The sequence below is a fragment of the Cnephaeus nilssonii genome, assembly GCF_951640355.1.
Source record: "Cnephaeus nilssonii genome assembly, chromosome: 5".
NCBI lineage: Eukaryota > Metazoa > Chordata > Mammalia > Chiroptera > Vespertilionidae > Cnephaeus > Cnephaeus nilssonii.
Genome location: NC_137076.1, coordinates 100264450 through 100291404, shown reverse-complemented (window position 1 = coordinate 100291404; position 26955 = coordinate 100264450). Strand labels below are relative to the sequence as shown.

The 26955-nt window shown below is 38.4% G+C and overlaps 1 protein-coding gene and 1 pseudogene across 5 annotated transcripts in view; one reads left to right on the top strand and one right to left on the bottom strand.

Moving 5' to 3' along the window:
- The window catches only part of TENM2 (teneurin transmembrane protein 2), a gene marked incomplete at both ends in the record, with an annotated part of 890113 nt that overhangs the window by 821156 nt on the left and 42002 nt on the right, over positions 1–26955 (bottom strand). The gene's annotated exons all lie outside the window — the stretch shown is intronic.
- Positions 19407–20718, top strand: LOC307100275 (TATA box-binding protein-associated factor RNA polymerase I subunit D-like; annotated as a pseudogene). Its single transcript has 2 exons — positions 19407–19482; positions 20246–20718. The product of its transcript is annotated as a TATA box-binding protein-associated factor RNA polymerase I subunit D-like (transcript).

The window sequence follows — 26955 nt, the reverse complement described above, 5'->3', positions numbered from 1 at the left end:
ATGCTCAGGTCTTATTTAAAAACAAAATTCTAAGCATTTATGGTTGTCTAGGGAGTACCACGTAGATTAGTGAAAAAAACACTAGATTGATAGTAATAGCTAATATATACCGAGCACTTACTTTGCTCCAGGTATCTTTCGTTTTGCAGCATTTATTTCACATTTTAAAATTTTTATAATAACTTTAGAATGATGATACTATTATTGTAATGAGTCTTTAAGTAAGGAAACTGAAGGATAGAAGAACAGAGAATTCAAGTGACTTACCTAAGGTCATACATCTAGATTGTAGCAAAACCTGGATCTGATCTTGAGCAGTCTGTCTTCAAGTCAAAGAACCTTAATCCTCCAATAAATGGGAGTGGTGGCCAGGAGACCTGGGTACCAGTCCTAGCTTCCCACTGGTAAGTCTCATTGTGGCAAGTCTCTTACTCCTTGAGCCTCAATGTTCTTATCTGTAAAATCTGGGTATTAATCTCTTAAATTCCTCTCAGGATAGCTATGTGTATTATATGTGATCATCTACACCAAACTGTTTTCTTTAAATAAGTTATATAATTTGTTAACTAAGTCAGCATCCTAGGGTTGAAGAGTCGGTCCTTTTGTTTTTAAATGATATCAAACAATTTCTCTTTGCTCACACAATTTAACACCACAAATAGGTTTCATCTATGGAGAGTACATATGTACACATGTGGGGTATGAGGGGTGTTACGTGGTTTTATGGGAAGTAGTAGAGAACAGGCATTTGTTAAACACTTATATGTTACCATGAGTCAGGCATGGGGCCAGGCAACGTATAGCTTTATCTCATTTAAATCCCACCAGAGCCCATCAGTTCAGGGGTTGAACACTTTACAGAGAAGTTAAATACTGGATCCAAGGTCACACTTGGGCAAGTGGCAGGGCCCGATTCACCTCTAAACTGCAGACTCCGAGCCTGTGCTCTTTCTACAATGTCAAATGGTCTCAATCAAAAACCCACTTGGCAACATGTTTGCATAGGAATGCTCTATTTGTGTGCTTTAATATGCAGCTTCTTTCAAGACATTTTAAGGTTTCAAGGCAAATTACATGGAATCATGTGGTACAATTTATTGATGCATAAAGCTAATTTTTGTAAGATCTTTAACCAATGTATGGACAATGAAACATATACAGTGAAGAAATGCACTTCTACACTGTAAGTGAAGGAAACCTTCTAAGTACCCCTGAAGCCATGGACTTGCTCACTATGTGTACCAAATACACTAGAGGCATTCCCAGTCACTCAAGTCTGAAAGCTCATGCTAAACTTCACACTCTGACAGTCCACATCCATGCCATCACTGCTCCGCTTTTATTTGTAAAAAGCACCAAGCAACCGTTTATATGAATCTAGTGTGACTTTAATTTGTAACAGACAAGAATTTTTATTCTGAGGTTGTATTTTTCTTTCTTCACTGCACATTGAACCTCCCCAGCCTTAGCTGGCCGTGTAAATGGAATCAAACCCATTTCTATACACAATCGTCTCCGCGGAGGGAACCCATTGGGGAGCTAACCCAAGCAGAAGTCCCCGTGGGCATGGGATGATTTCCAACCACCTGTGCGGGAGGAGGGCCAGCTTTGCCGCCGTCACCACACTGTCTATTCCCCGGGGCCCATCTGCTCATGCGGCTGAAATTCTCTGCCCCCCGGACTCTGTTCCCGTCTGCACCCTTGGTAACTAGGTATTGTCTCATAATTGTACATGAAAACGTATATTTCAGGTTCAGTAGTCTATAAAACTGAAGTTGTTGAGTTCCTATACATCTGGTACCACAATACTTTTCTCTCGACTGTTGCTTTTCTCATTCTTAAGTCAATGAAAAACAAGTTGTTGAATGTGAACATTTCCCCCAACTTGTCTTTAGAGCCCATGCTTGTTCCGGAAAGTCATGAAATGTATTGCTTCCTTTTCCTGCAATTAATGAAAACAAGCCAAATGGAACATATATGTTTTTATTCCACATGTGGGAATTTGCAGCTCTTGGACTCCATTGGAAATGGAGTATAGGCATACACTTTCCTGATGGTTTTCCCACATCGCAGGATTGGGAACTAGCTTCAAAGACCTCCTTGGGAAAAGAGAAACATCTGTTGCAGAGCTTCCCACGTACTTTTCAATCTGGGGACTGGAAGGAACAGGCGGTCAGCCTGGGGCATGGGAAGCTGTGGAGTGAATACAGGGTCCTCGCTTTGCTTATCAAATTTACTTGATGATAAGGAATTAAAATATGATTTTTCTCATAAAACAAACTTGAGATCATCATGAATCAGTGAAAATTTGCACGAATGTTTTTTAAGTAGTCACACATGTTAGAAAAGGAAGAGTATGTTTCATGAGTTTCCATTTCAAGCTCACAGCCCTGAAGCCACAAGCAAGCAACATGGAAAATAAAACCTGAGGTACCATATTGAATTTACCAGGAAAAAAGTAACTAAATTCACGCTGGCTTGTAGAAAGGCAGGTTTTCCTCTAAAAACAGAATTGTTTCCTTGGAAATTATATCTTCTAAACTCCTCATCTTCCCATAGGACCATACCTTCCTGATGGCACCCATTCCCCACAATTCCTGGTTTGCTAATTTATTTTTTTTTAACCTTAGCTAACTCAAAGAATATTCCTTCTCAATACCTGGGGCAGATTCTGGACCAAGCCTTTCCCAAGCTTGTGGCTTAACATAGGAAACAGGTAAGCCATATTCACTGTGGTCTATTCTTTATTAAATCATTCAACCAATATTTATTGTGCCTGGTGCTAGGCTAGGCATTGGGGATATAACAGTGAGCATTATAAAAACACAGTCCATGATATTTATAGCCTAATCGGGAAAGAACATTAATCAAAGAACCCCTAAACAAAGTGCAATCTATGCCGTAATAAATATTATATAGGAAAAGTACAGGGAGCCGTGGAAGGTCACCTGGTGGTCCAGCCCTTCACCCTTCACCCTTCACCAGTGTGCCTCACTGATGTTCATTTAGCAACAGGCTCACTGCTTTCAGGGACTAGAAATTTATTCCATGGAGAAGTCATCATGTCTCCTTCGGTTTGCTCTTACCCACACCCATCTTCCCAAACATTCCTCTATGTCAGTGGTTCTCAACCTTCCTAATGCCGCGACCCTTTAATACAGTTCCTCATGTTGTGGTGACCCCCAATCATAAAATTATTTTCGTTGCTACTTCATAACTGTAATTTTGCTACTGTTAATGAATCGTAATGTAAATATCTGTGTTTTCCGATGGTCTTAGGCTCTACAGCAGAGTTCTCAAGACAGGTATTTACATTACGATTCATTAACAGTAGCAAAATTACAGTTATGAAGTAGCAATGAAAATAATTTTATGGTTGGGGGTCACCACAACATGAGGAACTGTATTAAAGGGTCGCGGCATTAGAAAGGTTGAGAACCACTGCTCTATGTGAATGTGCTTCAGACAAACATGTTTCATGTTGTTTGTCTTAGAGCTTGGAGCCCCATGCTCAGCATGTAAATAGTATGGGGACATTTTAATACTGTGTCAACTTAGTGTTTGCACTTACTTTTCTCATTGAAGGAAGACTACTTTTGCTTTAATTCATCTTGTATAATTATGTCTTTATTAAGCTCCATGGCAGCTTTGGATGAAATAAAGAGACTAGTCATTGCATAATTCCCCAGGCTGAGGTGTCTAGTGGAAAGCAGTCAACATTTCCTTCCTCCTTTACTATCTTGCAAAACAATAAAAAGAGGCACTATATTTTAGTATTCATGAAACTCATGTTTACCCTCTATCTGCCCCCAATCTCCTTGATATCACTGATGAAAGTGGATGTGGGCAGTGTGTCAAACTCAGGTCATCTCAGGGATGTGTTTTATAGCTATTGCCAATTAACTTCCCAGGATGGCCCCATATTATATTACCAAGGTGAGTCGATATTTTTATAGATGAATGATTACACAAAATCTATGATATTTAGATCATGGAATTTTAGTATAATTTAAGGTGACGGGAGAGAATGTTAATGTCTAAAAACTATTAGGTGATCAGGATAGCAGAAAACAATCTTTAAACATAACTCTCTTGCTAAATCGCTTTTGCTTTAAGTTGTCTTTTTCTTGATCACAACCTGTGTATAATACAGATTCTTTTCCCAAAAAAATTTAGAGAGAAATTTTTGCCTTAGATATCAAGTGTCATCACTTGGCCAACTAATTGTACGTGGGGATGCAGCTCTAAGGAGGAATATGTCAGCACGTTGTGATCATGGCTTTATTTTCTAAGTTTTTACCAACTTCTCACACTTTCAAATAACCTTTAACTAGGAGAAGCACATATGTTGCTAAGTCAGAATTATCATGTCATGGGTAATACCAGGGAATACAAATAGCGCTGAAAATGTCAGCATTTGAACTGACTTCATACTATGAGGGCAGGAAGATAAAAATTAACTGTAGCAATGGTGAAATACAATACAGAATACTTTTATTATATAAATGTTCACTATGTAAGTCCTCTGAATTTCAGAGAAGAGATTTTACAGAGGGGAGCCAAAGTTGCTATACCATGAAAATAGTTGCTAATAATCACTTATAAAATTAATTCCCACCTGTTCCCACTCACTTTCTGCTAATATCTGATTTCCTATCAATCATATAACAATGTCTATGTCATCAGTTAGTTGCTGATAACAGAAAGTAATATAATGCTAATGTGAGATTAAATTAAAAAGCTCATGAAGATGCAGATTTTCCACAAAGTCAATACAAATGTTGCTAAAAAAACACAAGGATCATAAGCAAGGCCACAGCATAACCAAAAGTAACAGAATTAAGCTATTACGAGAAACTAGAAATGGATGTTAGCATGATGATGAACTCTTCAGAAGATAATTTGATGGATTTCTGGTTCCAGACCAAGATGGAATTTTCCACTTCTCTCTATTCCTCCCACTCACTAAGTACAGCTAAAAACCCTTGATCGTACATATAAAAATCACCTGGGAAGAGTCTACAAGGAGTTGAGAAGAAGTCAGGTCTATTAGGGTCCTGGGACCTGAGGAGGAACATAGTGGTGAGTTCCTTGGATTTTATTTTTTTCTCTTATATTCATTTTTTTTTTTTTTTGTGGAAAAAAAAAAGACCCTCTGTGATCATGCTTCAAAATGCAAATTTAAAGTAAAAGATGGAATAATGTAGTAATACAATTTGGCTGTAAAATGTATAGTATGCCCCCTTACGTGGTATTTTTTTCTTTTAAAACAACTATAGCACATTTGGAATAATAAATTGTATTCAATATTAAATAAATTATACAATACATTTTATTTTTTCAAAATAAAGTTGCTATGAATTATTTTTATTATTTAATATAAATTTTGGTTCTTTTTGAACATTGATTCCTTTTTTTAAGTGGCCTTTTCTAGGATCATTTATTCTAAGAAAAAGAATCTCCTGTAAATAAACATGGGTCACTTTCCTTTAGCAAATGCTACAGTCTATATTTTATAGTCAGAAATGAATATCCAAATTTTTCTAACAGGTATTTAAGGCATGGATATAAACTATAATGTTATAGTTCTTATCACAGTAAGTAAAGTATTTTCACCTGATGCCTTAAAATTTTGTAAAATAGAGTAATCAAGAAAAATGTGGTAATTATAAAAAATAAAACTAACTCTTATTTTTGTTTGATTAATCAAAGCATATCACCAAATTATTTTCTTATATTAAATACCTTATATTTACATTTTGAGCAATTACAAATATGTATGAGCTACACAAAATAATCAGTCCAAACAATTACCAACATTATCCACATTATTATTTTCATACAAGTCTAAAACCTACATATTTTATATGCAATAATAACAATTTTGAAGGCCAGAAGGAACTTCTTATGAATTCTAATGTTTTATGCTGTGTTTACAAAATTGTTCACATAAACTCTCTCTTAATGCCCTTCTAAAGTTCATCTGATTTTACATATTCAGATATTTTCCCAAATGTTGACAAAACTGTTCACAAAATGATCCTGTGGCTTAAAAACACAGAGTAGGTGCATATGCATTATTATTAAAAAAAATGTAAGTCAAATATTTATAATTCAAAAGTGCACTTTAAGGATAACAATGTTCTTTTATGTGAGGCACCTAAAACATTAATATTTTAGTACTTCTTCATTTTTAGATTATCCTAATCTCTGTCTGGATGTCAGATATGTCACAACTTTTTACAATCTGTAACTATAATCATTCCAATGCAAATAAACACATTTCCAAACCAAGGAGACACCAACATGGCTAGTGAAGAAGGGGGAGTGTCCTATGTCCTGGGTTTCTCTGTAAGCTTTATAACTTCACAGAGAAAGGTGAAAGGGGCATTCTCTGAAATGGTGGCATTTCCAGGTTCCAACCTGAACGAAGTCCAATTTGGAAAAGCACACAGCAGGCACAACAAAAGGTTCTGCTGATCAGCTGCCAGTTCAGAAAGAGAGATGAGATGTCCAGTCATCTGGCTAGCTGGAGACTTTTCTGCTGATTAAAGCTCAGACAAGATTAAAAATCAATTCTGCTATTAAAGATGATACCAATCGTGTATTCTATGTAAGAGCATCACAGTGGTGGACATCTGGTCGTGGGAGGCTCTGCCTCTCCAAACAGCATTTTTACTGGTAATCAGAAAAAGAAGGACAATAGTGAGTGGGCTACAATAGTCTGGCTGTCCTATATCTGAGAACAGTTACTAGATTAGCTTACTGAGGACTTCATAGTGTGGCAGGCACAGTCCAAAATGCTTTTATATAGTTTTCTAATTAATTAGGACAGCAGCCCTATCAAACAGTCACTATATATACAGCCTAGGGTTAACGTGGGAGTTCCAGTGTCTCTTTTAAAAATACTCGTTGACCATATATATATTCTTAGAATTCATTCGTTCTGGTGAGTCTACATTTACTCATCTATAAAGGGGATGCAAAAAATAGCACCTACGTTCATAGGCTTGTTGTGAGGCCTGAATTAGGTAAGGCAGGTAGAAATGCTTAGAACATTGCCTGCCACAGAGTAACTACACAGCAAATTGTGGGTATTAGGTGACCATCAGTATAGAGAGGAAGAGACTTGCTGTGATTTTGGTTTATTACTATAAAATTATTAACATTTTCTACTTTTTCTTGAGTTGATTTAGGAAGTTTTGAAACAATACAGTTTTTGAGGAATGTGCCCATTTCAGCTATGTTTTCAAATGGATTGGAATAGTTTTCCAAGTATTTCTGAGTCCTTTCAATGTCCGCTAGATTTGTTGTTTGCTGTCTTCATTTTCATTCCTGACATGATTTGTTTGTGCCTTCTTTCTTTTAGCTAGATTGTTTTCACCAATGATTATGTCTGTCCTTCAAAAAACATTATTTTAATTCTTCCTTTCTGTTTACAAATTATTGCTTTCCCCGCCTTTGAGTTCATGCCATTGTTTTTTAAAAAATATATTTAAATTTTTGCTCTTTATGCCATTATTGTCCAGCCATTCTTCTTTTGTTAAGCATTCCAGGCTATATATTACTCTCTAAGGACCACTTTCACCACATCACACCCAACTCATTTTTAAAAAAAAATAGATTTTATTGATTTTCACAGAGAGGAAGGGAGAGGGATAGAGAGTTAGAAATATCGATGAGAGAGAAACATTGATCAGCTGCCTCCCGCACACCTCCTCTGGGGATGTGCCCGCAACCAAGGTACATGCCCTTGACTGGAATTGAACCTGGGAACTTTCAGTCCGCAGGCCAATGCTCTATCCACTGAGTCAAACCGGTTAGGGCGCCCAACTCTTCATTCATGGTATTTTTATTACTGTTTTGATCTAAATATTTTCATATTTCTATTGAACTTAAGTTTATAAATGTATTCAGATAGTTTGTTGATATTTTTGTTTGTTACTCCTAATATAATTGCACTTGGCTAGAGAGCATAATTATATCAGTCTATTTAGAATTCTATTCTTGCTTGATATATATCATGCTCCAATTTCTCGGAATTAATAATTTCTTTATTCTAAATATTTCTCTGCCATTGCCTCTTAAATACTTACTTCTACTTTCTGTATTTTCTCAGTAATTAAACTAAATACTATCCCTTTCTCTAAATGTCTCTATTATATTTTTGATCTTTTTTTCTCTATATTGTCTCTTGCTAATTTCTTTTGGTTATTTTTTTCAGTTGACTAATTCTTTCTTTAATTGTGCCTGATCTCATATTTACTACATATACTAAACATTTTTAAAATTTAGGCAATTATGCATTTCCTTTAAAAACTATTATAGCTTTTGAAGTGTTTCTGTTCAGTGCTTCTGCTTCTATTACTTGCTAATCTGTATATTATACACAGTTGAAAGTATGTATTTGACAAATTCTAATGTTTTAGGACTTTAAAGATCAAAATTGGTTGTTTGTTGCTTTGCTTGCTCTTAATTATGAAGGTGTATTTTTATGTACTTAATTATATTTAATTTTAGTTGAGATTGGTTTATTTTAATTTTTAAAAATCACAGAGGCCTAAATTAATGATCCTTGTGTCCTGAAATTGCTGTATTTGCTTCTCTCTAGGCCCCATGGTACTATTAACCACATATCTCTTCTCAAGTCTCTTGCTTATTGCAAGAATCTCAGTTTCAGGTCCTCTTTCTTGCTCAAAACCCAAGGTCCAGTCTCCTAATTGCACTCTGATAACAGCCCTTGCTCTCAATGAAGACCTGCTGTGATCTTGCAAATCAATCTTTAGATTATTGTCTTTAGCTCATTTTAAGTTCTTATTTTGTTTTGTTTTAGTTGCTTAGAGATTTACGTACTGTGAGAACTACTCGCCTCATATAGTAATTGTGCATGGGTATATATATGAGAGCATTTCACAACAAAGTAAGAAGGCAATAAATATTAGCTATTATTATTATTACTAGAGGAGGCCTGGTGCACGGTGCACCAGGGGGGTCCTTTGGCCTGGCTCTCCAACATATCCCAAGGGGGCAGGTCTCAGGTGACACCCCAAAACTGGGCACCCTCCTCTCTGGTTCTGGGTGCATCACCTGAGAACCGCAGCTGCCAAGTCACGGCAGCTCAGCAGCTCCTGTGTTGAGTGTCTGCTGCCCTGGTGGTCAGTGGGTGTCATAGCTACCAGTTGGACAGTTGAATGGTCAGATGGTCACTTAGATTTTTATATATATAGATTACTACTATTATTATGTTACTAGTAAGTGTAAAACTACAAAATGACAGGCATGCTTCCATTTTCAAATTTTTCTACAACTATACAAATTAAATCTTTTTTCCAGTTAAACTGCATATATTTATATTTAATGTTTATTCCATTAAGTGATGTAATATCCTACCTTCCCAAAGTAATACAGGGAATGTTTGATATGTGAGTAGAGAAGCTACCAAATTTAACTGAAATTTTGACAGAAGCACATGCCATTGGCATTCTTAGCACTCATGAAGGTCCCTGTCTCTGTCATGTGCTTGATGTTTGGAAAACATTTTGACTCTCCCATCATGGAAGGATTATTCTAGATCTCAGCAGTTAATTAACTCATCCACAGACTGACAACTAGTGAGATAGATCACAGTCCATCACCAGGTAAATGTATGTATAGCTGGTATTTTTGCTTTAGCAACTAATCAGCGTCTACATTGTAACCAAACATATTTAGGGGGAAATATTAATGATATACTCTTATTTGTAAATCAATTGATTCATTAAATCAACTACTCCATCATCCACCAATCACTGTTAGGGTTTAGGTACTTGTCTAAAACCATGCAAAGCATCCAGCCGTTGAGCTTGCAGACCATAGTTTCTTAGTGCCTGTTAGCATCCGTGAAATAGGGAGAGGATAACTGAAACTGAGTCAAGAGTTTCCCTTTTCTTCCTCTCCCACCTTGCTTCCTGTGTTCCTAACACATGTCCTAGGTTACAAATACATGTAAAGCCTTAATTACATTTAGCATCTGGCAGCTGTTGACTTACAGAGAGTTGTTGAGTCACATAAATTCAATGTCAAAAAGAAATTCAGGAACAGAATACAGAAGCTTGCACAGTGGGGTAAGAGAGTCCCATGTCATCACAGCTGAAAGACTCCACCATCAGCACTCTTATTATGCTCATGGTGAGAGTGCTGCTGTAACTGATCAGTTTCAGCAATACTGGAGACAACCTCCTCACTGAGCTACATCATTCCCAATGTGGTTACAGCCATCAACCAAAGGGCCTTACGAGCATTATTTTCAGCACGTGATGGATGTGTTCACCTGCAATGGAGACAACAGCTTTACGAGAATTTTGGCATATCCACAGGCATCAACTGATGACTTTTTAAAAAAGATCTGCATACTGTCCCTATAAAACTGTCACCAAAGTTAGATGTGTTAAGTAATTTAGTTGCTACACTGCTTATTTTGGAAGGAATAAGTCTCCTGAGAAACCCACAGGCTCTACAAACCTCTAACACTGACCATGTTTTGCCACAAAATGACAATTTCATGAGTAAAGAATTATCATAAAGGAGTCTTAGTTTTAATAGAGATAGATCTCAAAACCCAAAGGTCAGTTACTAAAGCACAATAGGAAAAATATAATGAGTGCTGTATGTTGTTTATAGAGACACATACACTAATAGGATAAATTTGACCTGGAAATATATGCACCAAATTCTTAACAGCAATTCATTCTGGAGATGCAGAGGAAAGAATGCAATGGGGAAAAGGGGGTCTGAAATAAATGTAACAAAATAATAACACATGATAATTACAAGTGATGAGTATTATGTACTTCATTTACTGTACTCTTCTGTGACATAAAGCTTTTTTCTAAAATTTAAAACAATTTAAAAATCTAAGCCTTGGATCAGACCATCTCTATTTCATACCTTAAAATATTTACAATATCATAATTTTCCTTATTGAGTCGTGACATTTAAAATGTTCATGATTATATTTTGAATTAGACTACAAAGAAACGCCTTTGCTTGCATGCCTCTTTAAGTCCCAGTCAATCAGGGTTAACGTTATGAAACAAAAGTACCTAAATGCAACCAATGAATTACTAAACTGTGGTTCATCTAGACAATGAAATATTATTTAGCATTAAAAAGAAATGAGCTATGAAACCATGAAAAGACCTGGAGGAATCTTAAGTGCATATTCCTAAGTGCAAGAAGCCAACCTGAAAAGGCTGTGTATGCATGATTCCAACTACATGACATTCTGGAAAAGGCAAAACTGTGGAGACAGTGAAGAGGTCAGTGGTTCACAGGGGTCGCACAGGGGGAGAGGACTGGGCAGCACAGAGGATTTTTAGGGCAGTGAAAATACTCTCTATGATATTATAATGATGGATACACGTCATTATACATTTGTCTAAACCCACAGAACGTACACCAAGAATGAACCCTAATGCCCCTTATGGACTTTGGGTGATGATGATGTGTCAGTGTGGGCTCATCAGTTGTAACAAATGTTTATCACTGCAGTGGGGAATGCTGATAACGGGGCAGGCTGTGCATATAGGGGAGATGGGAAAGCTCTGTACCTTTCACTCAATTTTGCCATGAACTTTAAAATGCTCTAAAAAAGTCTTAAAAAAAAAAAAAGTAAATGCAACCAAATCATTACATGTTGAATATGCTGCCAGAAAATGTGTGCTCTTTTCTTCCTAGGAGAAACACTCTTTATCCCTGTAGTTAAAAACACCTCAGAAGCAAGGGACCCGGAGTGTGAATCCCTACTTCACTATGTAAGGTTTGATCTTGTGCAAGTTAACGGACACCCCTGAATCTTCTGTCTCCTCATCTATAAAATAGGTACAATGAAGGCCTCAGTTACATGCTCATGAGGTTGTACAGATAAAGTTATCCAAACCTGTAATAGGCAGGAATGCAAAGCATCTGGGTGCAATTGGGGCGAATTGATTTTGGAGTTTGCCTCCAATCGAGGATGGGGAGGAGGTGCTATATAGGTTTGGGGGAGAGTAGAGGGAACGAAGCTGACAGCTAGAAGAGTAAGGCAATGCATAGACCAGACAGTTTAGTACAATTGCAAGTGGAATTGAGGAACCACTTGAAATTTAATAAACTTCAAAAACTTCTGGGAACAAATGTATTACAATGCACACGTTAACACTGAACTCATTCATCATTCACTAGGGCTGCCTTGATTCACATGGAAAAAATTAAATTATGGTGACTAGATTCAGCTTTCAGAAATGAGACAATATTAAATGCAGTGTAAAGACATTGTTCTTAGAAAAGCATGTCTGTTATGTTGGGGGTGGGAAGAGAGCAATTAGGGTGATGTTATATGTGGACCAAATTAAGTGTAAATTGTAACTATGAATTATGAACCCACAGAAATTAAACAGTATGTGAAAAGTTGTACTTTTCGTCAGATGGAGGCACCATCTTTAAGAAAAGAGGTCTTTATCTCAAAACACTGAAATTCACTTTTTTTTTTAATACTAACCCAAGGATATTTTTTCCATTGATCTTTAGAGAGAGAGTGGAAGGGAGGGAGAAGGGGGAGAGAGTAAAAGGGAGAGAAACATTGATGTGAGAGAGACAGACCCACTGGTTGCCTCCTGCACGTGCCCCAAATGGGATTGAACCTATAACCCAGGTACATGCCCTTGACCAGGAATCAAACTCCAAACCCTTTGGATGGAGGGCTGGTGCTTTAACCACTGAGAAAAACAGACCAGGGCTGAAATTCACGTTTTTAGATTCATGAGTGAATGGAAAAACAACAAAAATGTCAGTTTCAATAGGACCAGGGCCACCTTCTCCAGTAAGCATAATAGACATAGTCACTAGGGCCCATAATGCTTTTAGGGGCTTATGAAAATGGTATAATTTGTTTTAAAACCAGAAAAAAAGTAAATATTTTGTTTATAGAAAATGATTTAATTTATACTGTAATAAATTTGTCTTTACAGTGGTAAAATATCATTTTAAATGTGTTTTAGGGAGGAGGGGCAGGCCAAGGCAAACGTGGCTGGGCCAGTGCAGCTCTGCTTCCTCCATGCAACCCCTACCTGGTGGAAGGCCTCAGTTACAAGGAATCTACCCACCACCGTCCTCACAGGCTTTTAATAAGAAATTCGGATCGTGCTCTAACAGTGCTGTCAGCCTGCAATGCCGAGAGGACATCTTCCCTACATCAACACCCAATGCTCCGGCCACCTGGCTGTTTGAGAGGCGGAGGGACAGGGCCTGGTTTCCGTCTCCAGGTGTTCTGGCAGAGGCTGCCCAGCACTAATGTCACCTGCCTCCTCTCATTAGTGGAACAAATGTTTAGTCATCACAGACCAATTCCTTGGCCCTTCCTCATTTCCCCAAAATATCTCTCACAATCCAGCGACCCGACTCTACTCTCTATCTCTTCTGTTTGGTATCCAGAGAGCTCACTTAATGAAGATTTTCAAAGCAAACTGTTTTAGGAGTTAATATCATCCTTGGAAAGTGTAAGAATTACCTTCCCCTCGTAGCAGAGAAATGGAGGTTGCTGGGCTTCTCAAAGTCACAAAGCATGCCTCTGTCAGAGCTGAGAAGTGAGGTGTGTCTCTTTGTCTTTTTTTTTTTTTTTAAATCAAGGGTCATTGCTGGCAGATTGCTCTCTTCTTAAAAGGCCAACTTTTGCCCAGCTGGCGTGGCTCAGTGATTGAGCATTGACCTATGAACCAGGAGGTCAGGGTTTGATTCCCGGTTAGGGCACATAACTCAATCCCCAGTAGGGAGCATGCAGGAGGCAGCCAATCAATGATTCTCTCTCATCATTGATGTTTTATCTCTCTCTCCCTTTCCCTCTGAAATCAATAAAAACAATTAAAAAAAAAAATAAAAAAAAAAACAACCCACCAACTTTACCCAGGAAAACTATGGCTTTTCTAGAATGACAGGCAATGAAAGCCAACAGGACACTTAGTTGTCTTCTGTTGAGACTCTTCTCTTTGGTCTGTGGGAATCACCTGTACCACCTGGCACATGGTGAGGCTTCACCTGAGACAACCTTTCCCTTGTTAGCGGAGCTTTGCTTTCAAGGGGGACACTGAATCTGTATGCACCCCCCTAGCCTGTGAAAGAGCCACCGGGGAAATTGCTGCTTCGCTGCCATAAGTCCCCTGTGCCCATGTCACAAGGGGTGTGGGGCCTCATTAATTCAAGTTATTTAGGGATCAGCAATAGAAGATTATTTCAAACACTTATTTCTTGCTTCAATTTCTTCTTAGAATTGGGTCCAAATCACTCTCGTGTGCCATGTGCTCAATCTCCATTCGGATAAGGAAATCAAAATAGTCCTTTCAGAAAACCTATCCATCAGCCTTAACAGGAACACACCCCGCAGAGCTGTTATGCTTGACGTGCCTGCCTATCTGGCAGGTTTTATGCTTCTTTGTACTTTAGTCTTCCCAAGAATTGCTGCCATCGTAGGGCTCACATACACCCAAGGGCACCCACCCCTCATGTCTCCAACTGATTAATTCAATTCAGTTCTACAAAAGGACAAAAAGGTGTGCTGAGAACTGACCGGGATATAGAGATGGGAAAACTGTGTCCTGCTACTGGTGATTGCAAGTGAGATCAACACATAAATATACAATCATGATATCATATCTTATTCCTGATGGATTTATTTCCCACCGCACTTACATTGATGGGTGAGAAGACAGATGTAGGGGGAAAGTAATCATATTTCTTTTTTCTCTAGAAAACATGACTATGGGTGGCAAACATGAACTTGGGTAAGCTCCTTCAATCTCTGAGTCCTCAGTTTCTTTTTAAAATTAAAACGTGGGATCAAGAAGAGCTGGCATCCTTCAGCCATTCATTTAACCTGCATTTATGGCTAAATATTTATTGTTTGTATAGTATGTGCCAAGACTAAGTCACAAACACTTTATACAAATGCTCATATAATCTTCCGAACAAAAGTAGGGAGAAGGCATTAGGCTCAAAAGGAATAAATAACATCCCTAAGGCCACAAAAAGTGTAGGTGGAATAGGCTTCATGTATTTGCCTTTTTGGCTCCAAAGTTCTTGTGGCATCTCACATGCCATGCTTTCTAGTTAAGCCTAAAGATTTTCCCTTTTAAGCTACTGTGATTATATAATACTAGAGGCCCTGTGCATGGATTCGTGCACTGGGGGGGTCCCTCAGCCTGGCCTGCAGGGATCGGGCCAAAACTGGCAATCCAACATTCCCCGAGGGGTCCCGGATAGAAAAGGGCACAGGCCAGGCTGAGTGACCCCACCTGTGTACAAATCCATGCACCAGGCCTGTAATATGCATATAACATCTTTGGTTAATCTCTTCCCACCCTTCCCCTTATCCCCTTCCCTTTGAGATTCATTAGTCTGTTACATGTTTCCATGCCTGAGCATTGAGCATCTTTCCCCTGGTGGTCAGTGTGCGTCATAGCTACCGGTAGAACTGTCTAAAGTTGAACGGTCAGACAATTAGCATATTAGCCTTTTATATATGTAGATTTCTCATGAGAGACTAGGCATCACAGCCACTTTTCCTAACTGGGATACATGAAGGTGGGCAGGGTGGTGGGACACTCTTTGAAAAATCTGTAGAAAAAGGGCAAAAGAAGAAAGTAACCCTTTTCTAAGAGGATGGCTTATGGACTCCTAGATTTTCTTTTTTCCCCAACTTTTGAAATCAATGAAACATTTGGTAGACTGTCAAAGTGAATAAGGCTTCTTTCTTTCTTTTTTTTTTCCTTTTTCAAAATATATGTTTATTGATTTCAGAGAGGAAGGGAGAAGAAGAGGGAGAATCAATGATGAGAGAGAAGCAACATCATCGATTAGCTGCCTCCTGCACACCCCCTACTGGGGATTGAGCCTGAAACCCGGGCATGTGCCCTGACCTGGAATCCAACTGTGACCTCTTGGGTTGATGCTCAACCATTGAGCCACACTGGCCGGGCTAGGCTTATATTTTAAACACCCTTTTTGCTATAAATAAATGAGCATATGCATATGAAATCTAACATAAAGGAGTAGAGAACTGAGCATCCCTGGGTCAAGGACGTAACAATATGTGAACTTGACATTGACTTTGACTTCTCAGTCTCCCCTTACACATCGGGTCCTCCTCAGCAACTCTGACTGACCTTTACTATTGTAAAGCCAGGACCTAGTGTAGTAGCTGCTCAATAAACATTTGTGGAAATAATTAATCAAAGATACACAGGTCAGTTAAACATGCAAAAAATATACCAGTTTTATTCATAAAGAATGTATACTTATATATCCCCCTTCTTCATCTTCCCTGACTTTCCTTCTACTTGTTTTTATATATTTAAAAATCCAAATAAAAATGCAAAACAGCTTTCTACTTAGTACTTTTGACATCTCTCCAACCTTTCTAAGAACTACATCTTAAAAAAAAAATTTTTTTTTTTAAAAGAGACACTTAGTACTACTCACTGCCATTGTATGGTCACTCAGACCCAAGGACTTAGACCATATGAGAACTATATGTAAATATTTGTGTATTTTAATTTTTCTGCATTTTACTTGGTTTTATTTCAAGCAGGCAATTATCTGCCCCTCCCTTATTTTTACACATCACGGAGCCAGGTTTGCCGTGTTACACCGATTTCAAAATGTTCAGCATCATTTATTCTTTTTTTATAGTTCATATAAAGACATGGCTCCAAGACCTTCAATAACAAAAAGTTTATTTAGGTATTTATTTTCGCACAGCATGCGTAGGTGAGCCAGGCTGCTCAGCACGCATCGCAGATTAGACGCCGGAGTGTGGTTTCAGGCAAGGCTCCCTCATGTTTCTGCGCATTGGCTGATAAACACTTCAAAGTAAACCCGCTCATAAATATGAAATGAAAAGCCGAGGAGTTGTTATGCGCAGCTTTGAGATACAAATCTCTTTATTCCCTTCTGAAGTGGGGTTTGATTGACATAATGAGTCATAGATCCTGTCCAGGGACACGCTGCCTTTCCCCCCCCTTTTCTCTGGAGACAGGGAGACTTTAAAGAAATCCACTTCAGAACTTGGTGATAGACAGCTTACTTGAAAAAATAATAAAGTTGAATCCTATATTAAATAACTTATTATTTTGTGTTAATGCTGACTTTGACAACCATGACATATGTCAAAGTTTCACTACACATCTTCTGAAAGCCGTTATTAGCTACAACTCTAAGAAAAAGATTTGCGATTTTTAAAAAAAAGTGCCATTATATCTTTTGTCATATATATTGTTGCTATGTAGAACCTTTGTCTGACAAGAGAAAATCACTACTTAAATTAACTCAGAACAGAAGCCTAAAACCCTCTAAGCCAAAAGGCTATAGGGAGTCACACAGGCAATGGGGAATAATTATTGTGGAAAATTCATTGAATAAATAAATGTCTTGCCAAAACAGAGGACCATACAGTAGAACCTTCTATTAAAAAACAGAACAATTGAGCATGGAGATTCAATTTATTCGTGCTCATAAGTTTTCAATAATTATCTGCTTGCCTGAAAAATATAAAAATTTCAAAGAGGGCACACAGTTTTCCATGAGATCATATTCTGTAAATTTAAATGATTTACAGAAGCTAAGCAGTTACCACAAAAGAGCTAAGTCAGCCAGTGTAAAGGGCAGTAAGGAGTGGAGGCGGCCTGGAGAAAAAGGGAAGAGCTGGTTGACATGGGTCAGTGCTTGAGCATGGACCTGTGAACAAGAGGTCACAGTTCAATTCCTGGTCAGGGAACATGCCCGGGTTGAGGGCTGAATCCTCAGTGGGGGTGGTGCAGGAGGCAGCCGATCAGTGATTCTCTCTCATCACTCATGTTTCTCTCTCTCTCTCCCTTCCTCTCTGAAATCAATAAAAATACATTAAAAAAAAAGAAAAAGATAAAGGGAAGAGAGTCTGGCATTCAGAACCAGTAGATTTCTGCCACTCAAGGAGGTGGAATTAAAGTTGCCGGATCTTGCACTTTTTCTAGAAAAACGTGAATTCTATATATTTTTTTACTGATTTATAAATGGTGGCCCAAAACATGTAATTCTATAAAGGTACAGTCCAAATAAAATAGGTCTTTGGGCTGCGAGTCTTTAGTCTCTGATCCAGACTTTCTATAGTGATCATTTAAATAAGCCTTTCTTAATAAAACAGAATGGAGAGAATAAGAACCTTAAATCAGGGGATGTTGACAGAGGAAGGATCCTGCAATCATCTCCTCCAGTGCCCACCCATGACCCCTGGGGATTCTGCTGAGTGCCCGCTGGAGTGAGAAGGACCTGGCCCTCCCAATGCCCATCTGCCAGAGCTGTCATTTTACTTACATAACGATTGGGGGCCAGAAAACTTTTGAAAACAGATAATTCAGACTACATTTTCAAGTGAAGAAACCAAGTTCTTCACCACCAATTCTCCCAATACCTAACTGACCCAAGGTTCCAGTCTCCACTAGGTGTCAGGGTCAGCTTGTGTCTAATGTTCTGCCTGGAGACTTGGTGTGAGAGTGAATTAACTGTCCACCTTAGTGTTTCCCTTTCCATGGTAGAGAACGCTGCTAGACAGTGGCTGCCCACCAGGAACTATCGCTCCCTGTTCCCATTGCATCTCCATCAGGTCGTGTGGCTCCAATTCTTGTCAACCCAGTGATGTGAAAGTGACGTGTGCCACTTAAAGGTCAGAGAGCCTAGAACAAATGATCCTTCTCTATGTTCTCTTCCCCTTACGATGCAGGGGATACTGGCAATGAAAAATTTAAGATGGCAGTGCCGGGAGATGAGAGAAACCTTATTCCCAGGGTTCCCACCTGGAGAACATGAACCTGGTCATCAGAATTAGTGATTTCTGATGTCACAGGAATGAGGAATTAATTTTGGTTAATGATCCTTCATGTAGGTTCCCTGGTTCCATCAGCTAGATTTACTCCAAATAATGCAGTCCATATTGAAATGTTTGAAGCTGTGTTTTATAGGGAAGTTACACAACTACTTGATCCAAAAGACAACATTGACTTCCTGTTGAGAACTTCTTAAGCCAATAATTGCCATTTAGTCAGACCTGTTTTGTAAGAAATGACACAGGAGAAGGGGAAATTACATGACCCGCTAAAGGACAACAAAATGGTAAACAGAAAAGCAAGAATTGGTCTTTTCTTCTGCACAGTCGCAGAGGCAGGCAGTTGTTGCCTGGGAGTGCTGAAGTCGGGGGTTCCTGGATGACCTTCTAGGGTGGGTTGCAGGTAGCCAGGATGCAGCTGAGGCCTATACTGAGCAAGAGCTTGTTGGTGCAAGCCATCTGCCGAGTTGGGTGGAAATTGGTGAAAGGAACAAGTGATGAATAACAATTTTGAGAGGGACTTGGAGAATACGAATCAGAAATGGATTATCTGGACTACATAACAGCATCTGATTCAGCTACAGATATTGAAAATCGAACTGATATCTCTTCCTTGGGTAGGAGCTTATTTAAAACTCAATGTGTTCCTAATCACCTAAATGGAGGCAAAGAAATCCTATTAGAATATGTGTCAGTTCACTTGAAAGTGCTCCAGCAAGAGATTCACCCAGTGCCTCCTCTTTAGAACCAAGACTATTGACTTTAAAAGCTATGTTTACACAATGGAATACTATGCAGCTGTAAAAAGAAAGAACTCTTACCATTTGAAACAGCATGGAGGGACCTGGAGAGTATCATGCTAAGTGAAATAAGCCAGTCAGAGAAAGACAAGTATCACATGATGTCACTCATATGTGGAATCTAATGGACAAAATAAACTGATGAACATAATAGACCCAGAGACATAGAAGCATGGGACAGACTGACACATTTCAGAGGGAAGGCAGGGATTGGAGATGTGTGGGAAGTGATTGACTGGGAAACTTATACGCATATATGAACGTAGACAATAGAGTGGTGAATGCTTAGGAGGGGGGTGGATTAGGAATGGGGGGGGAACAAACAAACAAACAAAGGGAACATCTGTAATACTTTCAAAAATAAAAAATAAAAATAAAGAAATGTTCCAGGGGTGCAAAACAAAAACCACAGCAAAAACGTATAGACATATATGCATAGCCCATGGACACAGTTAATAGTGTGGTGAAAGCCTGGGGTGAGGCAGAGGCTGGGTGGAGGGGGCAAAGAGGGGACAAATGGGGGCTATCTGTAATACTGTCAACAATAAAAAATACATATTAAAATAAATAAAAATAAAAGCTATTTTTGAAAGATTCAAGAAAAAGAAATGTAAAAAGAGGATATATAAGCCAACAGGAAGACCAAGGGAAAAACAAAAGGAAGGAAAAACACTAAACCACAAATAAATAAGAAACAATTTAAAGATAAGAGACCTCACTTCCTCTTTTAGAATCAGAGACTGGAAGAAAACCATTACTTTGGAGAAAAAGTTTAACCTTCAAACCAACAATGGCAAGAGGAGTTTTCAACTATTTTGAAAAACTGAAGTATGAATACCACCTCAAGGGATCCTCAAAACAGATGAATGCTGGTGAAGATTTAGAAGAAAAAGACCCTGACAGTCATAGATATAAACACTTGGATGACAGTGGATCTATCTCTCCCACTGAAGAGTCAGCAGAGAGGATGGGGTTGCAACGTATCTTGAATCTGGTGATGAATGTGATATCAAACTGGTGGAGAATAATTATTTCACAGGAAGTTCTGAATGACAAAGAAGATGAATGCATAGTTAAAACAGGAATATACTGAAGAAACTGCTTCTGTCTAAAAAGAGGGTATCAAAGTTCAAAAACACTGGACAGAAAATAGAATGGCCTGAAAAGGAGACAGGCATATGAATGTCATGGGTTTTATCTTGAGAACACAGTGTCTGGATTTGCAGGTATTTGGCTAGCCTGAAGATCTGTACTGTTCTAGGGGGGTGATGCCTTAGGAATGACTGTGATTTGAACTCACTCATGTTTAGAGGGTGTCTGAACTTGAGAGATCAGGCAGATCCATCTACTCTGACCCTAACAGTGGCCCCAAAGTGAATTACTTGAAAAATCGGGTCCCATTGATTATAGGACTTACTGACATGACCACTGAATTGAGCAAACATTCTTTTTAAAAGGAATTAAGCCTCAACCTCAGGAGGAACTAAGGCAGTGGAAGGAATCAGAACATGTGAAATACCTTAAATAAAAATTTATTAACTTTAAATAATTGTCACACATAATATCTATCTCTATAACTATATCTATATCTATCTATCTATCTATCTATCTATCTATCTATCTATCTATCGCTAATATGCAAAGTGTCCCCTCCGGAGTTCATGAGTTTGATCACTCACTATGACGTGCACTGACCACCAGGGGGGCAGCGCAGAAGGAAGGCCCCTGCCAGCAGCTGGAAGGCCCCAATCAGCCCTGATCACTGGTCAGGCCTAGGGACCCTACCCGTGCACGAATTTTGTGCACCAGGCCTCTAGTGTATATATTAAAAAAAAACAAAAAAACTTTGCACCTTTTGTAGAAAGTCAAAGAGAGAGAGAAGGAGGGAGGGAAGAGGGGAGGGAGGGGGAAAAAAGCAGGAACTCAGATTTTTACAGCTCCAAAGAAGTTCCTACCATCATACATTAATTTCTGTTGCAATGACATGAGTGCGTGTCTGAGTTTTTATTAAAATCCTTACTGGTCCAAATTAATAAAATTTAGCACCATTCTGATATGTCATCTGTTAGATTTCTGATTATTGTTACTACAATTTGAAAGTAGAAAACTCTAACACATATATCTCCAAATAAAAATTTTAACATAATGAATTAACTGGTTCATATATAATATTACAATATTGTATTTCAATATTAGCAATTTTATCTTTCAATGACAAAATCTTTTTGAGATGTTCTCATACATATGAGAAAAGTGATGATAACATATTTTTTACTAGCCATCAAACCCTAACACAACCCAAAATAAACAGAGACATGCTATGTATATATGTATACATACATATACAGGGGTGTGCAAAAGTAGGCTTACAGTTAATAAAATATGACAATTATACAATAATGCAGTAATTAATGAATACATAATACAATAATAAACTGTGATTTGCATATTCAAAACTGTAAACTTACTTTTGCCCACCCCTGTCCATGTGCACAAATTATGTATATTCTAATAATAAGATAATTGAGAAATTAGAAAAGTGAAATGCTATATATACACATAAAATAATCTTTTATTAATCTCCAACATCTATTAAGATCCAGCTCACTTTCAGACTAGGAGTAACTGTGTCTCCCAGTGCACAGGGGCTTTGCAATCAGACAAGACAAAGTCCCAATCCTCCAGCTTCTCCAAGTTCCAATGTCCCCACGTATCAAATAAGGATGATAATATCTACAATATTCAACATACAGACTAGAGTCCACATCCAAGGAAACGAAACCTTGACCCTTTGGGAGATAAGCATAGACCATGATAATGTTCATTATAACCCTTAACATTAAACCAGTTGTCTGGGAAAGGAGCTGTGAGCAAATGAGCATGAAAAATCCTCTTGGGATGATAGAAATGTTCTAAAATTGTATAGTGGTGATAAGTGTCCACCTCTGTTAATTTACTCAAATTCATGCAATTGTACACTTGGAATTGGAGGATATTATGATGTGTAAATTATACCTCAGTAAACCTGCTAAAAATTAAGGTGGTTATATGTAAGCACTTCTCTGTATGTAGGTAAAAACTGCACCTGTAAAACCTAGAATAAAACAACAGCACAGAATAAAATAACAGCGTTAACTCTTAAGATATATAGATTGTGGAATACACTATTCAAAGCTAATCAATGACTCGTGTTTCATAAATTGAAAGGAGAATTATTAAAACACTGTGACTTTTCTTTTGATTCTATCATGAATTTAATGGCTAAAATATGCCTTGAATAATAGTTACTCATTAACTTTTGTTTGGAAATCATGAAGGCACAAGTGCCCTGGGACTAAACTATTCTATGCTAACCATCAGGGTAAAACGAACAGCCTTTCTAAGAATAAATCTAGACCAGAACACTTTCCCATCTCGAGGTGTTTTAATTCTCTAGACTGAGAACAGTTTGATTACACAGGCAGCACCGGGATCAGGAGTTCTGTCTCCGTCTAGGAAGAAACAGCTGTCAGTCACATCTCTGTTCTCCTCCCCTGGTCCCCAGAGGACAACAGAAGCAAGCTGTCTCCTGGATAAGCACTCCTCTGAGAATTGCTGGCTCTTCAGGGCCTGCAGCTGAAAAGCAGCCATTCTGCTCACTCAGTCTATTAGCCCTTTGACTTCCTTCCTCTGCACACAAATATAAATATAATGCCTAAGTGAATGATGGCTGCTGTCCCCAAAGAAATTTCAATTAAACACTTGGAATCCTTAGGAACGGTACCTAGGGAGAATCCCAAACAGAGCTGCAATTTGTTATGTATTATTAAGTCTGGCTTCGGATTGTAAATCTTCCTGATTTTTATTTTTTTAATTTTTTTCATGTTAGCTGGGGCTTTCAAGAACCACCTCCCATATGATTTGAACAATTCTTCCCCAAATACTAAGTGGGACAATATAATGGAGTTATTCCTGAATAGTAAGCCCCTGGTTCAGTTTAAAAAGAAGAGGGGAAAATCCCTTTGCTTGCTACCAGAGTTTGGAATGAGACAACCTTTCCTCTCTTCTCAAAATGAGTGGAGGACACGGTTGAATGGTGCTGGGATAATCTTTTGTGTAGAGCATGTTTCCACCCACCGTAATCCTGCAGCATCATAAGCTTGAGAGCTAGTTACCAGAATTTAAGCTCCATGAGGGAGTATTTTGTCTCTTTACTTCTGTATTTTGAGGGGTATTTGCAGGGTGTCCCCCAAAATGTATGCACACTTTAACAGCTGCTAGTTCAATTTTGAAAATAAAATGTATTTTAATAGACACCACATTTATGATTATTCAATGTATGTGTATATATTTTGGGGGGACCTCAATAGAAGATTTTGCATAAATAAATGTAAATGGATGAATAGAAGGGAAAAACGAAGAAACGAAAGAAGGGAGAGAGGGAGGGTGGGAGGGATGGAGGGAAGGATAGACTTGGACAGGAGTCCTTGACAACTAGGCCAGGTCTTCCTGTTCCACTTCTGCCAAAATTTCATAAAATATGTCCTTGGCTACATTTACTATAATATTATTTTGTAAGAATTTACTTAAGAATCAGATATTTGGTACTACTCATTCCTTCCTTCTACTGATTATTTGTTTTTTCCTATGTGTTATTCAGCTGAATGGAATGATTAGAGCTAATCAGATTATATTCAGAGATAAGAAATAAAAAGTTCCTTCTTAAAAAAAAAAATTCTATAGGGTCAGTGGGTTGCCAAATCACATTTGCTCCTGTGTGGAGAATCTATGATTCATCCTCTTTGGGTTTGTCCAAATATAGTTTTTACAGAAATCACGATTATTAGCTCCTTTCCAGTACTGGGGTTTATGCCAATTACTTAAAATAATGTTAATGCAAGAAATGTAAAGGCCACTGAAAAACCTTATTTCTCCCAAAGGCAACTATTAATTCTCCTACTAAAGAAGCAGTTTCAAATATTCAGCAAATAGAAATAAATAATTGAAAGAAAATGTAAATAAGTCCTCTCCCTTTAATACCAACTTTCTGTCACAGGCATAAGCTTGTGGCCCCCAAACACAACTGATGCATAAATGATAAATGATTGAAGGTGAGTTTGTTGACATTTTTGACTATACTTCTGCCCCCTAAAAAGGAAAGCTTTGCGCTCCCCAGCACTCAGATGTGGGCTGATGGACACATGGCAGCTACTGAAGCCTGAATGGAAGGGAGGGCCTGTCAACATGGTTTCTCGAGTAGCAGTTCACCTCCTGGAACCCTCAGTGATTCCTGCTTTTGAATAACTGACATCAATGCCAAGAGAAACAGATCTCAGGAACCAGGGTTCGATTCCTCTGTAAAATGCCTATCAACAATGCACCAGGAAGATGAAATTCTCTCTTTACCCTCACAAAAAGCTGCACTTCCTGTCCTTCTGTCTGTCAGGGCTTGAGACACCAGAGAGACAAAGGACACTTGTGATGGGCTGTTTGGAAGCTCAGTGTGTGCAAGTTTACCCCCATCCATCTTCATATAAATGCTGCGATGCTCCTTTCTTCTGGGGAGCCCAGGTGTTGAGGAAGCCTGCTCAGAAAACTTAAAGAGCAGACATGACATCTTAATCCCCTTCACATTTCTGGTGTGCCCTATCTTTCCTGATGTCTTTCCAGCCACCAATTCCAGGAATCCGAAAGAGGAAGGAATGAGAAGCCTAGTCATGAGATGCAGAGTCCTGGCTGACTGCTGGAAGGGTCAAGACAACACAGTCATGTTGATGGATTTCTTCAGGGACCTTTATCTTCATTGATAGTGTCATTCAAAGGGCTAGCTCCTTAGTGAGCCTTCAAAAGAAGTCTAGTTAGCTGTTCGTTTTCTTTAATCCTCACTTGAGGGTATATTTATTAATTTTAGAGGGAGAGGAAGTAAGAGGGAAGAAGAGAGGGAAGAAGGGAGGGAGGGAGGAAGAGAGAGAGAGAGACAAACATTGATGTGAGTAAGAAACATTAATCCGTTAGCTTCCATATACACCCACATCGGGGATCAAACCTGCAACCTAGGTATGTGCCTTGACTGGGAATTGAATCCACAACCTTTTGGTGTATGGGAAGAAACTCCAACCAACTGAGCCACCTTGCCAGGGCTCCTTTTTTAAATTTATTTTTATAAATTCTGTAGATGCATTGAGCTACCAATTCTAGTTGGATTTCTATTTTCCTCACCCCTGAGTAGACTGAAGAAGAAAGCTTAGTTCTTGAACTAAAACAAAGGAACAGCCTTTTCTTCAGTGGTCATATAAGTCTGATTCTAGAGATTCTAGTAGACAAAGCAAAACATCTGGAAGTCAAATGTAAACTTCATATACTACATAAATGTGAATGAAACAAAAGATGAAGTGAACTACTTCATAAAAGATCAGATACTGCCTCCAAACTGCATGGTAGAAACATCAAGTTCTCAAGGGCCGACCAATATTAAAGCTAAGCCAAAACAGAGAGTGGGAGATAGCAAATCACATCTGATTTTGGTTTCTAAATATTATTCTAAAAAATGAAAAGGCAGAAAAAGAAGGAGGAGGAGGAGGAGGAGAAGGAAGAGGAGGAGGAGGAAGAGGAGGAGAAAGAGGAGAAGGAGGAGGAGGAGAAACAGAGAAAGAAAGGAAGGAGAATGGAAAGAAAAGAAGAGAGAGAGAGAAACATATCTCTATCTCTATCTCTATCTCTATCTCTATCTCTATCTCTATCTCTATCTCTATCTCTATCTCTATATCTATCTATATCTATAACAGGCACCCTTGTAAAAATGACTGATTCTAGGGCTGGTGCAGAAATTATAGTTAACCCTCTATATATCCGCAGATTCAACAAACCAGAGATTTAAAATATTAAAAAAAGAAAACACCTCCCAGAAAGTTCCAAAACAACAACAACAACAACAAACTAGGATTTGCCATGCGCCCAGCACTATGCTGAATATGTGAGAATGACATTATATGCAGGCACACCCTGCTGTACCCTATATAGAAGTATGGGTTTCAGGCAAATACTTTGTTGTTTTTTATAAGGGACTTAAACATCCCCAGATTTTTCTCTCTGAAGGAGGCTTCTGGAATCAGTCCCCCATGGATGCTGAGAGATGATTATATACAAGAGCCTGGAACATCTTGTATGCCAGAATTGAAAGTCCTCAAAACAAAACAAAAGCCCACAATAATGGGTGTACATCCAAGGAACCCAACAGCCAACTGAAGGAACTCCTAGAGGCCAACTGGAACAATTTGAGCAACCAAATAGATAAAGCTGTATTGGCGTATA